The sequence below is a fragment of the Ovis canadensis genome, chromosome 21 (assembly GCF_042477335.2).
Source record: "Ovis canadensis isolate MfBH-ARS-UI-01 breed Bighorn chromosome 21, ARS-UI_OviCan_v2, whole genome shotgun sequence".
Taxonomy (NCBI): Eukaryota; Metazoa; Chordata; class Mammalia; order Artiodactyla; family Bovidae; genus Ovis; species Ovis canadensis.
Window position 1 is genome coordinate 60,337,324 of NC_091265.1, and position 10,432 is coordinate 60,347,755.

Here is a 10,432-nt window from a genome sequence, read left to right on the forward strand (position 1 = left end):
TCTCCACTACTATGATCCCGGTGTTTCCCTCAATACCTGTTTTCCCGTCTGACTCCTAACACACCAGATCCTGTCAATTCAGGCGACTCATCAAAGCCCCCTAGCCTGGTGCTCCGGGCCCCGTACCTGCCACCCCTAACACGACCCTGTCTAGTGCAGACACACCACGATACCTGCCCTTCTGCAGACCCCTGCCCCTTCCCTCGTCTACACCTGCTCGGGAGACAGTAAGCGGAGCAAACTTGCTGTGTCCTGTGTGCTCCCCAGGAAGGCGAGGGAGGAGACAGGAGGAGACAGAACGCGTCTGACCTGTCAGCCTTGGACAGAAAGGGAAAGCAAAGAAGGGGAGGACCTCCCCACAGAGGCCCCCTCCCCAAAGCTCTGTGGCCATGGACGGTAAACAGCCTGGTCAGACAGCTCACCCACTACTCTCCAAGTGCTCTCAAGCACACACTCCAGTCTGTGCGCTGGAGGGTTGATGTACTAAAGCCTTGTAAGTGAAGTCCCCTCTGGGTGGTGGAGCTTACCAGCGGCCGACCAGTCACAGACGCTCTCGGACCCCTTGCACCCAGTTGGCCGCGGTCGTGTCACTGGATCGCATCATCCGAGTGACCTTTCAGGCTGTTGCACCCAGGACCAGGGCTGACCTGCTGGCTGGACATGCTTATTGTGCCCCTTGTTGGCAGTTTCCATGAATGTTGACTGAATGTGGAGCCAGGAACTGATGACACCTCTCACTGTGGCCCAGCTCATGCAGTTTGAACCCCAAGGAAAAGAAAAGTACTCTTCTCCTACAACAGTTAATGAAAATGGTGTGGTAGCACTCTCTCCATGCTGAACCGCCTGGACTGGAGGGTTTCTGGTGCTCGTCGCTGTGAATAAGCAAAGGTCACATAATGAAGTGGATATTTTAGCATCATCAGAGGCTACCCTAACAATAACCGAAGAAATTGTGGCCACTCAGGAGACAGCCTTGATCATTGCTAACGGTTTATTCCTGTGTCACCAGGCGAGGTATGCCGTGTGCCTTGACACATTTCATAAGGGTTCTGGATTCCCAGAGTACGTCATCCATGAATCGCATGTGAGCACGAGCCACTGCCGGCGTCCCACCCTCCCTTGTGTCAATGCTCTTCTCAGTGGTTCGTGCTGAGAAGCTGCCTCACGTGCTCCTCAGACGTGGGAAGCAGAGACGGGCCTTGATTGAAGACAAAATCCAGGGTCCCTCAACCCCAGCAATTTCCTAGGGGGACATGTGGGCAATTACTAAGGACAAATTGCTGGCCTTTTCCTCCAACTACAAAGAGGCCCTGTACCAATGTGGCTTCTTTGCACACTGAAGGCTCTCCCACATTGAGAGCCTTTGTACTGGGTTATTGGACAAGGGACCACTGTGCCGGGTGGGGCACGGTGGGGGACACCCTGACAGCCCCATCTCCCTCAGACCCCAAGGAATTGTCTCAGCCTTGGAAACTGGATTCCTCCAGCACTCAGTGGCCCCAGGCTTTTCATTCACAGATTTCCTCCTGCTGCTCAGCACACTGTAAAATCCCACACGTATCCCCTCAGCACAGAACAGGCCCCTGCGTGCTGGCCAGAGCTCAGTGGCCCCAGTCTGCTTACATGGGCAGGCCAGAAGCTAACACCCCAGGAGCAGCACTGCGACAAGAGCCTGGGGGTTGGTGGGAAAGGCTGCCTTGCTCCCAGGAGGCTGTTGCTCAAGCGCATTAGACAACGGATCCAGAGTTCTCTATAAAGGAAAATTCCAGCACCGTCCACTGTGGTTTAACCTGCTAGAGAACTCAACCTGAGCTGAAATGAACACAACAGAACACGCAATGGAAGGGATACAGCTTAGGAATCAGTAAACTATAAGACCAGACTCAGAAAATCGTCAAAGAAGAAAGACTGAAGACACAAAAAATGTAAAAACCTAAGAGATGTGGGAGACAGTGAAGGGATGACATCGGAATAAGAGCAGTTCTAGAGAGACACAAACGTGGCGGGAGAAAATAATTGAAGAAATAATGGACACAAATCTCCTGGAATAACACAAACATGAAGCACACTGGACCAGAAGAGCTGAGCGCCAAAGAGAAAAGGAACAACGCACACTTGTGTATATAGATCACATACACATCCCACAGGACTTCACGGATACCAGAGACAGGCTCACAGAGAGAGCCAGCGGGTCGCACGCAAAGGAGAGTCAGACTGACATCGGGTTTCTCAACGGCGACGCTGGATGCAAAGAGACAATGAAGCAGCATTTTCTAAGTGTAAGAAAAAGAATTTAGAATTTTATATCCACACAAACTGTCATTCAAATTAGACAGATGGGTCCCTATATACCAATTATTACAGAGTTAATAAACATTATCAGTTAAAAGAAAAATAGTGACTCTTATTTTTAAGAATCCAGATACAAACAAACTAAAAATTTAAAAGCAAAAATAAAGAAAAAAGAAACAAGAAAAGAATCCAGATGCACTCAGAGACATCTAAAACATGAGGACGTGCAAAGAGTGAAAGTAGGGGACCTCCCTGGCGGTCCAGTGGCTAAGACGCTGTACTCCCAATGCCAGAGGCCCAGGTTCAATCCCTGGTCAGAGGACTAGATCCCACATGCTGCAACTAAGACCCAGTGCAGCCCAATAAATAAATACATATTTTAAAATAGTAAAAGTAAAAGGACTAAGATAGAGGGTGAGAAGAGGGGAAACGGGAGAAAGTTGAAAGGCACAAACTTCGAGTTAGAGTTAACAGCTGTGGGACAGGCACACAGGAAAAGTGTTGGCAGAGGAAATTCTGAGTTCTCATCACTAGGAAGAAAGGTTTTTTCCCTTTCTTTTTTTGGTCATATCTATATAGGAATACAGATGTTAGCAGAACCCACTGTGGCAATCATTTCATAATATATGTAAATCAAACCACCATGCTGCCTGTCTTAAACCGAGTGATGTATGCCAATTATTTCTCAATAAAACTGGAAAAAAAAAGGAAGACAACTCACCAGGCAAAAATACTAACTAGAGGAAATCTCAGATAGCTATACTAACATGAGATGAAATAAACTAAGATAAAAGGGAATTGTAGGAATGGAAAGAGTCACTTCATAAAAAAGGGTCCTGTTCACAGACATAGCAATTTTAAACATGTTGCACTTAATGTAAACTTAAAAAACAGCTTATGAATAAACCAATAGACTATAGGAAGAGGCCGTTACATCCACCTTAAGGATCCACAGTTGGTGAGTGTCAAACGGTGCAAGCACTTTGGGAAGCATTTGGCGGCACTGACTAGAGTTGGGACACAGAAATTTCACACTCAGGAAGCTGTCTCAAGAGAAACATACACAAAGCACAAAGACACAGGCACAAGAATGTTGACAACAGCGAAGATGTGGAAAAACCCAAAAGCCATCAGGAAAAGTCAATGGATACATTTGATACAGTCCCACTGGAAACAGTATAAACAGTCAAAACAAATGAACCATAGCATTATATAGCAATAAGGAGAAACAGTAATGTAATGGTAAATGAAAGAGCCCCAAATATAATATTCAGCATGTTATCCTTCCCTTAAAGTTAAAAATAGCTTTACAAGAAAATCACATAGAAGGAAAACAAGAGCAAAGGTAATTCAAGAAGACAGTTCCTGGGGGTGGGAGAGCAGAAAGAGAGGGTGGGCAGTAGGAAGGGAGAGTGGAGGCACACAGTAGCCTGGGTTATTGTCAAGTCCTGGCTTTTGTTTTGTGGTGGTGAGTTGGAAGGTGCTGTTGTTAAAAATTACCAATGATGGGACTTCCCTGGGGGTCCAGGGGTTAAGAATCCACCTTCCGATCACTGCAAGGGACGTGGGTTCAATCCCTGGTTAGGGAACTAAGATGATCCCACGTGCCACAGGGCAACTGAGCCTGAGTATCACAACTGCAGAGCCCATGTGCTTGGGAGCCCACATGCCACCACCGGAGAAACCCTCCTGCTGCAATGAGGAACCAGCAGAGCTGAAAAATAGAGATATCGTGATGGAAACCAAGGAACACTAAAGACTGAGCACCTCACACCTATCAGGACGGCTACTATCCAAAACAAAGGAAAATAACGTGTTGGCAAGGAAGTGAAGAAACCTGAATGCTCTGTGCACAGATGGTGGGGAATGAAAGCTGGTACAGCCACCACAGAAAACAGCATGGTGGTGGCTCCTTAAAAAATTACAAACAGCCACGTGATCCAGCAATTCCACATCTCTGTATATATTCAAAAGAAAGCAAGGTTTCCGAGAGCTCTGTACACCCATATTCACAGGAGCATTATCACAACCGGTAAAAGGTTGTAAAAGAAAGAACCCAAGAGTTCAATTTAGATAAAAAAATGTGACAGGACAAACAATGGAATAATAGTCATTCTTAAAGAGGAAGGAAGTTATGGCATATGCCCTAATTTCTCATGGATAAACCTTGAGAACATTATACAAAGTAAGAAAAATAATCTAGTTACAAAAAAGACAACTATTGTATGAGCCCACTTATCTGAGATATCTAGTCAAACTCATCAAAACAGGAAGTAGGGAATTCCCTGGTTGTTCAGTGGTGAGGACTCCGTGCTCTCACTGCCGAGGGCTCAGGTACAATCCATGTTCAGGCAACTAAGATGTGCAAGCCATGAAGCGTGGTGGGTGCCTCCTACCTCAGAAAGAAAGAAAGTAGAATGGTAGTTGTCAGCAACTGGAGGAAGGGCAAATGGGGAGTTGATAATGGGCATGAAAACACTCTGGAAGTTGGCTGTACGACAATGTCACTGTTAACACTACTGAACCGCACACTTAAAAATGGTTAAGATGGTAAATTTTATGAGTATCTCAATTCAAAAATTCAACTCAAAAAACACCTAGATACAAATACTTTAGAGAGCTGCATTAAGAGAAACTTTAGCCCTAAAATGTAAGACGTTTCACATATCACCTAATTACAAAAGGAAAACAGAATCTTTATAGGGAAATGACCTAGAAGCCATCCCTTTAACCCGGTGATCACAATGAGCATCACCGATAGTTGGGCATCCTGTATCACCTGCCCTGTGATCTGTGATGGATGAACATCAGTTCTGCACCTGGTCAGAGCACATCAGCTCTAGATTATTTTTGCTAAAATTGTTTAACCCAAATCTGAGCATACAAAAACAATCACACAAATCCAAGCCCAGGATATTTTTATAAGAAAACTTGCTTGAACTGTTAAAACATCCATTTTATGAAAAACAGACCAAAAAGAGGTTAAGAAGTCTATTCTAAAGAGAGGCTAAAGAGATGCAACAACTAAATGCAAACCTCTGTGCTCTGTATGTAGAGAGTAGACTGGCACAGAATGCTGGACACTAGTGGCCCCGCTGAAGGTACCCACTTCATAATTCTTTCACTTTTTCTTCAGGTGTGAAAATTCCCTAACTAGTCTAGGGGAAGGGAGGAGGTAAATCTGAAAATTAATGAGTCAAGGACAAAACCAAATGGGTTAGAAAAAAGAACCACAGAATAAACTCAAAGGCAGTATAAGGAGAAATACAGTAAAAGCAGAAGTTAATGAATAGAAAAGAAACTAACAACGAGCGACAACAAAAAGTCAGTGCTCAGCAGAGAGTAATAAATGAACTTCTGCCAAAATCGACAGGCCTGAAAAAGAAAAAAGCACAAACAAATAATATTAGATATTAAAAAGGGGGATACGACTTTGGATACAGTTAAGATTACAAGCCTAAAAGTCAATTAAACTTTGTGCCACAGATGAAATAAGAAATAAATTATCACCAACTCAAGAACAGAAACCTGGCCAATCCTATTCTCAATAAAAATCTAAAGTTAAAAATCAACCCACTGCAAAAATGCCAGCCACCGTTGGCTTTAGAGTTAAGTTTTACCAAAAGTTTTACAAGTGTAAAACCCCAACCTTACACAAACATTTATATAATGAGAGAGAACGTATATAGAGAGCACATCCTCCAGTTCACTTTATGAGGTTGGCATAACCTTGAAAAAACAAAACCACCCAGACAAGGGCAATGCAGGAAAGGCAAAGCTTAAATCACCTCACTTATGACCATGGATGCCAAAATCCTCCCAAACATCAGAAGACCAGATCCAGCAATATTCTGAAAAATGCATCATGGCTATTTTACTCTAGGAAAGCAGGGATGTCTTAATGTGAGAAATGGCCCAAGTATCTCATGTTTTCAGATGAAAGGAGAAAAGCTAGGTGGCCAGTTCAGAGTGCCATGGGTGCTCCTTGGCACGTATGTACGGGTGGCTGGATGACAAGGGAGGAAAGTGAGCTGGGCTGCATGGGGAGGCTCCGGTGGGAATGACCTGGCTGTAACGGTCGGTCCTGAAGTGCTAAGACATGTGGAGTCTGACGGGCCCCACGTCTCACGCCTAACTGCAGCAGGGTCAGGACTGTTTGGCAGTCAGTCACCTGGACTGGCCATGGCATCGGGGAAAAAGGGCTCTGGAACACTCAGCCGACTCTGGGAGCTCTATTCCTACGTGGTTGGACTCCACAAGGAAGCTGAAAGAACAGAGGCGGAACTCAGCTGTGGAGAATGACAAAGTGGAATGGTATGCAGACCCTACCTTTATCAGAATTCCTAGCTATGACCCACAGAAGCTAAATGGCTAATAAGGGAGGAAGCAGCAGATGTTAAAAGGTTTCAGGAAGAAAAAAACGAGGTTATGAAGTAGGTCAAAGAATCACTGAGGGATGGAGAAAAATACAAGGCCAAGATTATAGTTACAACACTCCCTTCAATCACACAAATACACTGGGTAAAGTGGGAAACTGGGAATCCCCTGGTGGTTCACTGGTTAGGACTCTGGGCTCTGTCAAGCCCCCAGGTACAATTCCTGGTCAGGAATTGTAAGATCACGCAAGCTGCATGGTGTGGCAGAAAAACAAAAACTCAAAACAAAAAACAAACGCTGTTTTATCTGCTCTCACCCCTAGCCCCTTTTGGGTAAAGAACCTCTCTGCTCTCTGGGAACACGTTATACGGATCAGGGTGGCTCATCTTGCCTCCTCTTATTCCCCTTACTCAGCCTTGGCCACAGTGGTTGCTCAAGAGAGCTAAGGGACCTGGGGAAGGCCAGTCAGTCTTCCCTGAAATTCACGGAGCCTGAAGAAGTAACGCTGTCAGGACTGAGTGCAAACTGAAGCTTCCTGAAAAACACACCTGTAGAGAGAGAGGAGTTCGGCAATCAAGAGGAGCAGAGACAGTCCAAGAAGACGAACGAGAACCCTGACAAAACCACACTGGCCGAGGTCAGCTCTACTCTGGAGACCACAGATCAATGTGCTCTTGTTTGTTTGAATTAGCCTTTGCCACTTTTAAGTAAGACAGTCCCAAATGATACAAATACTATGTTTGGCCTTTTGACTCCCCAAAACTGAAATATACATAAAATATATGATTCTAAAAATACATAAATTACCAAAGTTGACTCAAGGATAGAAAACTTGAGTTCCACAGGGGACTTCCCTGGCAGTCCAGTGGTTAAGACTTTGCCTTCCAATGCAGGGTGTGTGGGACCAGGCCCTGATTGGGGAGGTAAGATTCCACATGCCTCATGGCCCAAACACCAAAGCATAAAATGAAACAACGCTGTAATAGAGTCAATAAAGACTATTAAAAAAAATAAAAAACAACTAAGCAGGGAATTCCTGGTGATTCAACGGTTAGGACTCTGTTCTTTCTCTGCCAAGGGCTTGAGTTTCAATTCCTGGTTAAGGAATTAAGATCCCGCAAGCCGTAAGGCATGGGCAAAACAAAACCCAGCACAAACTAAGCAGAATTACATCAGAATTCAAGGATGGTTCAACACCAATGTAAATCAGTGCAATCATTAAAAACAAAATCTTTTGACTATTTCATGGATACCAAAAATTTGTCAATGTGGAATAAAGGGAAAAAACATTATATTGGGTACAGAAGGAAACGTTTTCAGCCTAATGAAGTTTACCTACCAGAACCCTAAAGCAAGAATGATATTTCATGGTGAAACCTGAGAACCATTCTAAGAGGAACAAGTGTGTTATTTGATATTATACTGGAGGTCCTGCCCTCTGTAATTCATAAAGAAAAGAAATGAGTGTAAAGAATAGGGTAAAACTGACCCTAGCAGGATATTATTTGACATTCTACCCACAAAGCTAACAGAATCAACTGAAGAACTATTAGAAGTAATGAGAATTCAATTTGATCAAATAGGCAGGCACACAGAAGCCAACAGCTTTCTGACATGCCACTGATTGTAGGAAATGTAATTTCAAAAGAGCCCATTCATAACAACAAATAGCTAACTTAGAAGTCTTAAGGCTACATTGAACTAGAAATATCAAAGACCCACATGAGAACTACATCTTAGAAAATAGTACACATAATTCTTTTCTGGATAGGAAGATAAAAAACTGGTATGACCCCTCTCCAAATCAAACTATGAGATTTAAAACCATGCCAATGGTAGTAGTACAGGGAACTATATCCAATATTCTGGGATAAACCATAATGGAAAAAGAATATTTTAAAAGAATGAATATATATGTAAAGCTGAGTCACTTTACAGTGACTTTACACTTTACAGTCTCTGTACAGCAGAGATTGGCACAACATTGTAAATCAATTATACTTCAAGAAAAACAAAACCCATGCCAATGGAAATCTTAATAGAACTTTTAAATGAAAATCACTAAGTTCATTCTAAAGTTCTTACATAAAAGAAAATATGAAAATTTCAAGCAACAGTGAAGGAGAATGAAATAACAACCATGCCATAACTTATGGCATGTGCACAAAGATCAACAAGCCAGATTTCAAAGAGATTCATAAAAACGTGGGAATTTCATTTATTTTTAAAAGGTACTTTAAATCAGTGAGCAAAGAATGAGCCACTAGATCAGTGGTACAGGGACAAGTGGCTATCCCTTAAGGGAAAAAAAATTAGCCATCTCCCATAAAAAATAAATTTCAGATGAGTTAAAAATAGACCCACACATATACATCTTTAACTCACCTGGTAAATTTTTGCATATAAATGTATGTACATGCGTATATACATACACAGGTATGTGTATACACGTAAGACTATACTTAAGCAAATACAAAAGAGTGAGTGAGGAGCAAGTAAATGAAATGGTAGCTGGAGAGGGTGTGGGATCACTGACAGGTTTTTCTGATTGTTTTTCAGAAGGGAGAGTCTATCATACTTTTGATGCTAACACATCTAGTAGAGAGGATGGTAAAACCAAAACTCACACAAGGTCCTGTAGCAGAGAGAGGCTCCAAAGCGCAGGAGGAAAGGCTTAAGTCCCGCTGGGTTAATGGGCAGTAAAAGGACAGGAGTACCAGTGAGCACCACTGTAGGGCAGGTAACAGAGAGGTGAGAGTTCCCTCCAATGGCTGTTTCTTTATGAAAGCTGCTGTATGTAACTAGCAGAAGGGCAGTTGGTTAAAAAGTTTTCAAATACAGCATCCTAGGGTAGATCTGCTAGGCAGGGTTGAGTGGCCATCTGAGGTTTGTAATTATAAATTTCAGGTAAAACTAGTGAGCCAGGTTGGCTGTTTTCCCTAATAGTTACTTGCGCACAGGCACAGGTGCATGATTGGGTTGACCACGGTCAGATTTTACTAGATGAACACGTTGGAGGCAGAAAGGACAGAGTGTAGACCGCAGAACTGATGCTACGTGAAGAGGGAAACGAAGATAGGAGCATAATGGTCAGAATGCGGCATGGCTGGAGGATGAAGATAAAGAATTTCTTCTGGGGGGGAAAAAAAGCATTTCTGTGGGAGGAGAGGGGTAGTTGAGTGAGTAAACCTGGATGTGGTGATTGTACAGGTATCTGAATTCCAACGGTGCTGCAATTCCTAGTGATGTTAGGGGCAGTGACTGCGGATACAGGCAACAGGCTTGGAACAGAAGACAAGGGCCTCAGTGATGGGGGCATCAAGGACTGAAGGGGCCACAGCATTGAACGTGCCCATCCATGGATGCAGACACCGACGGATGCAGAGCACAATGACAGAAGCAGGGGAGGAAGACGCTGAGCCAGGAGGTCAGCTCAACGTCTGGGCCCTGACTACAAGCTCAATGCCAGCAATGAAGAGGGAGAATGCAGTCAGAGGTGAAAAGCTTCAAAGGAGAAGTGAAATGGTGTGGGTGGCCGGAAGGCTGAGGGGTGACAGCTAAGCGGGGGACGCGCACGCAGGGTCGCAGCGGGTACTCCTGTGGCCACAGATGATGAAAGAGGCAGGGCCAGTGGCTCATGAAGCCCCGCGAGGTTCACCCTGAGCGTCTCATAGAGGCAGGTGGGCACCAAGTCCGACTGTGATCCTAAACGCCTCAGTGAGCATCAACTGCAGGCAGGCAACGAAGTGGGAATGCCCCCACG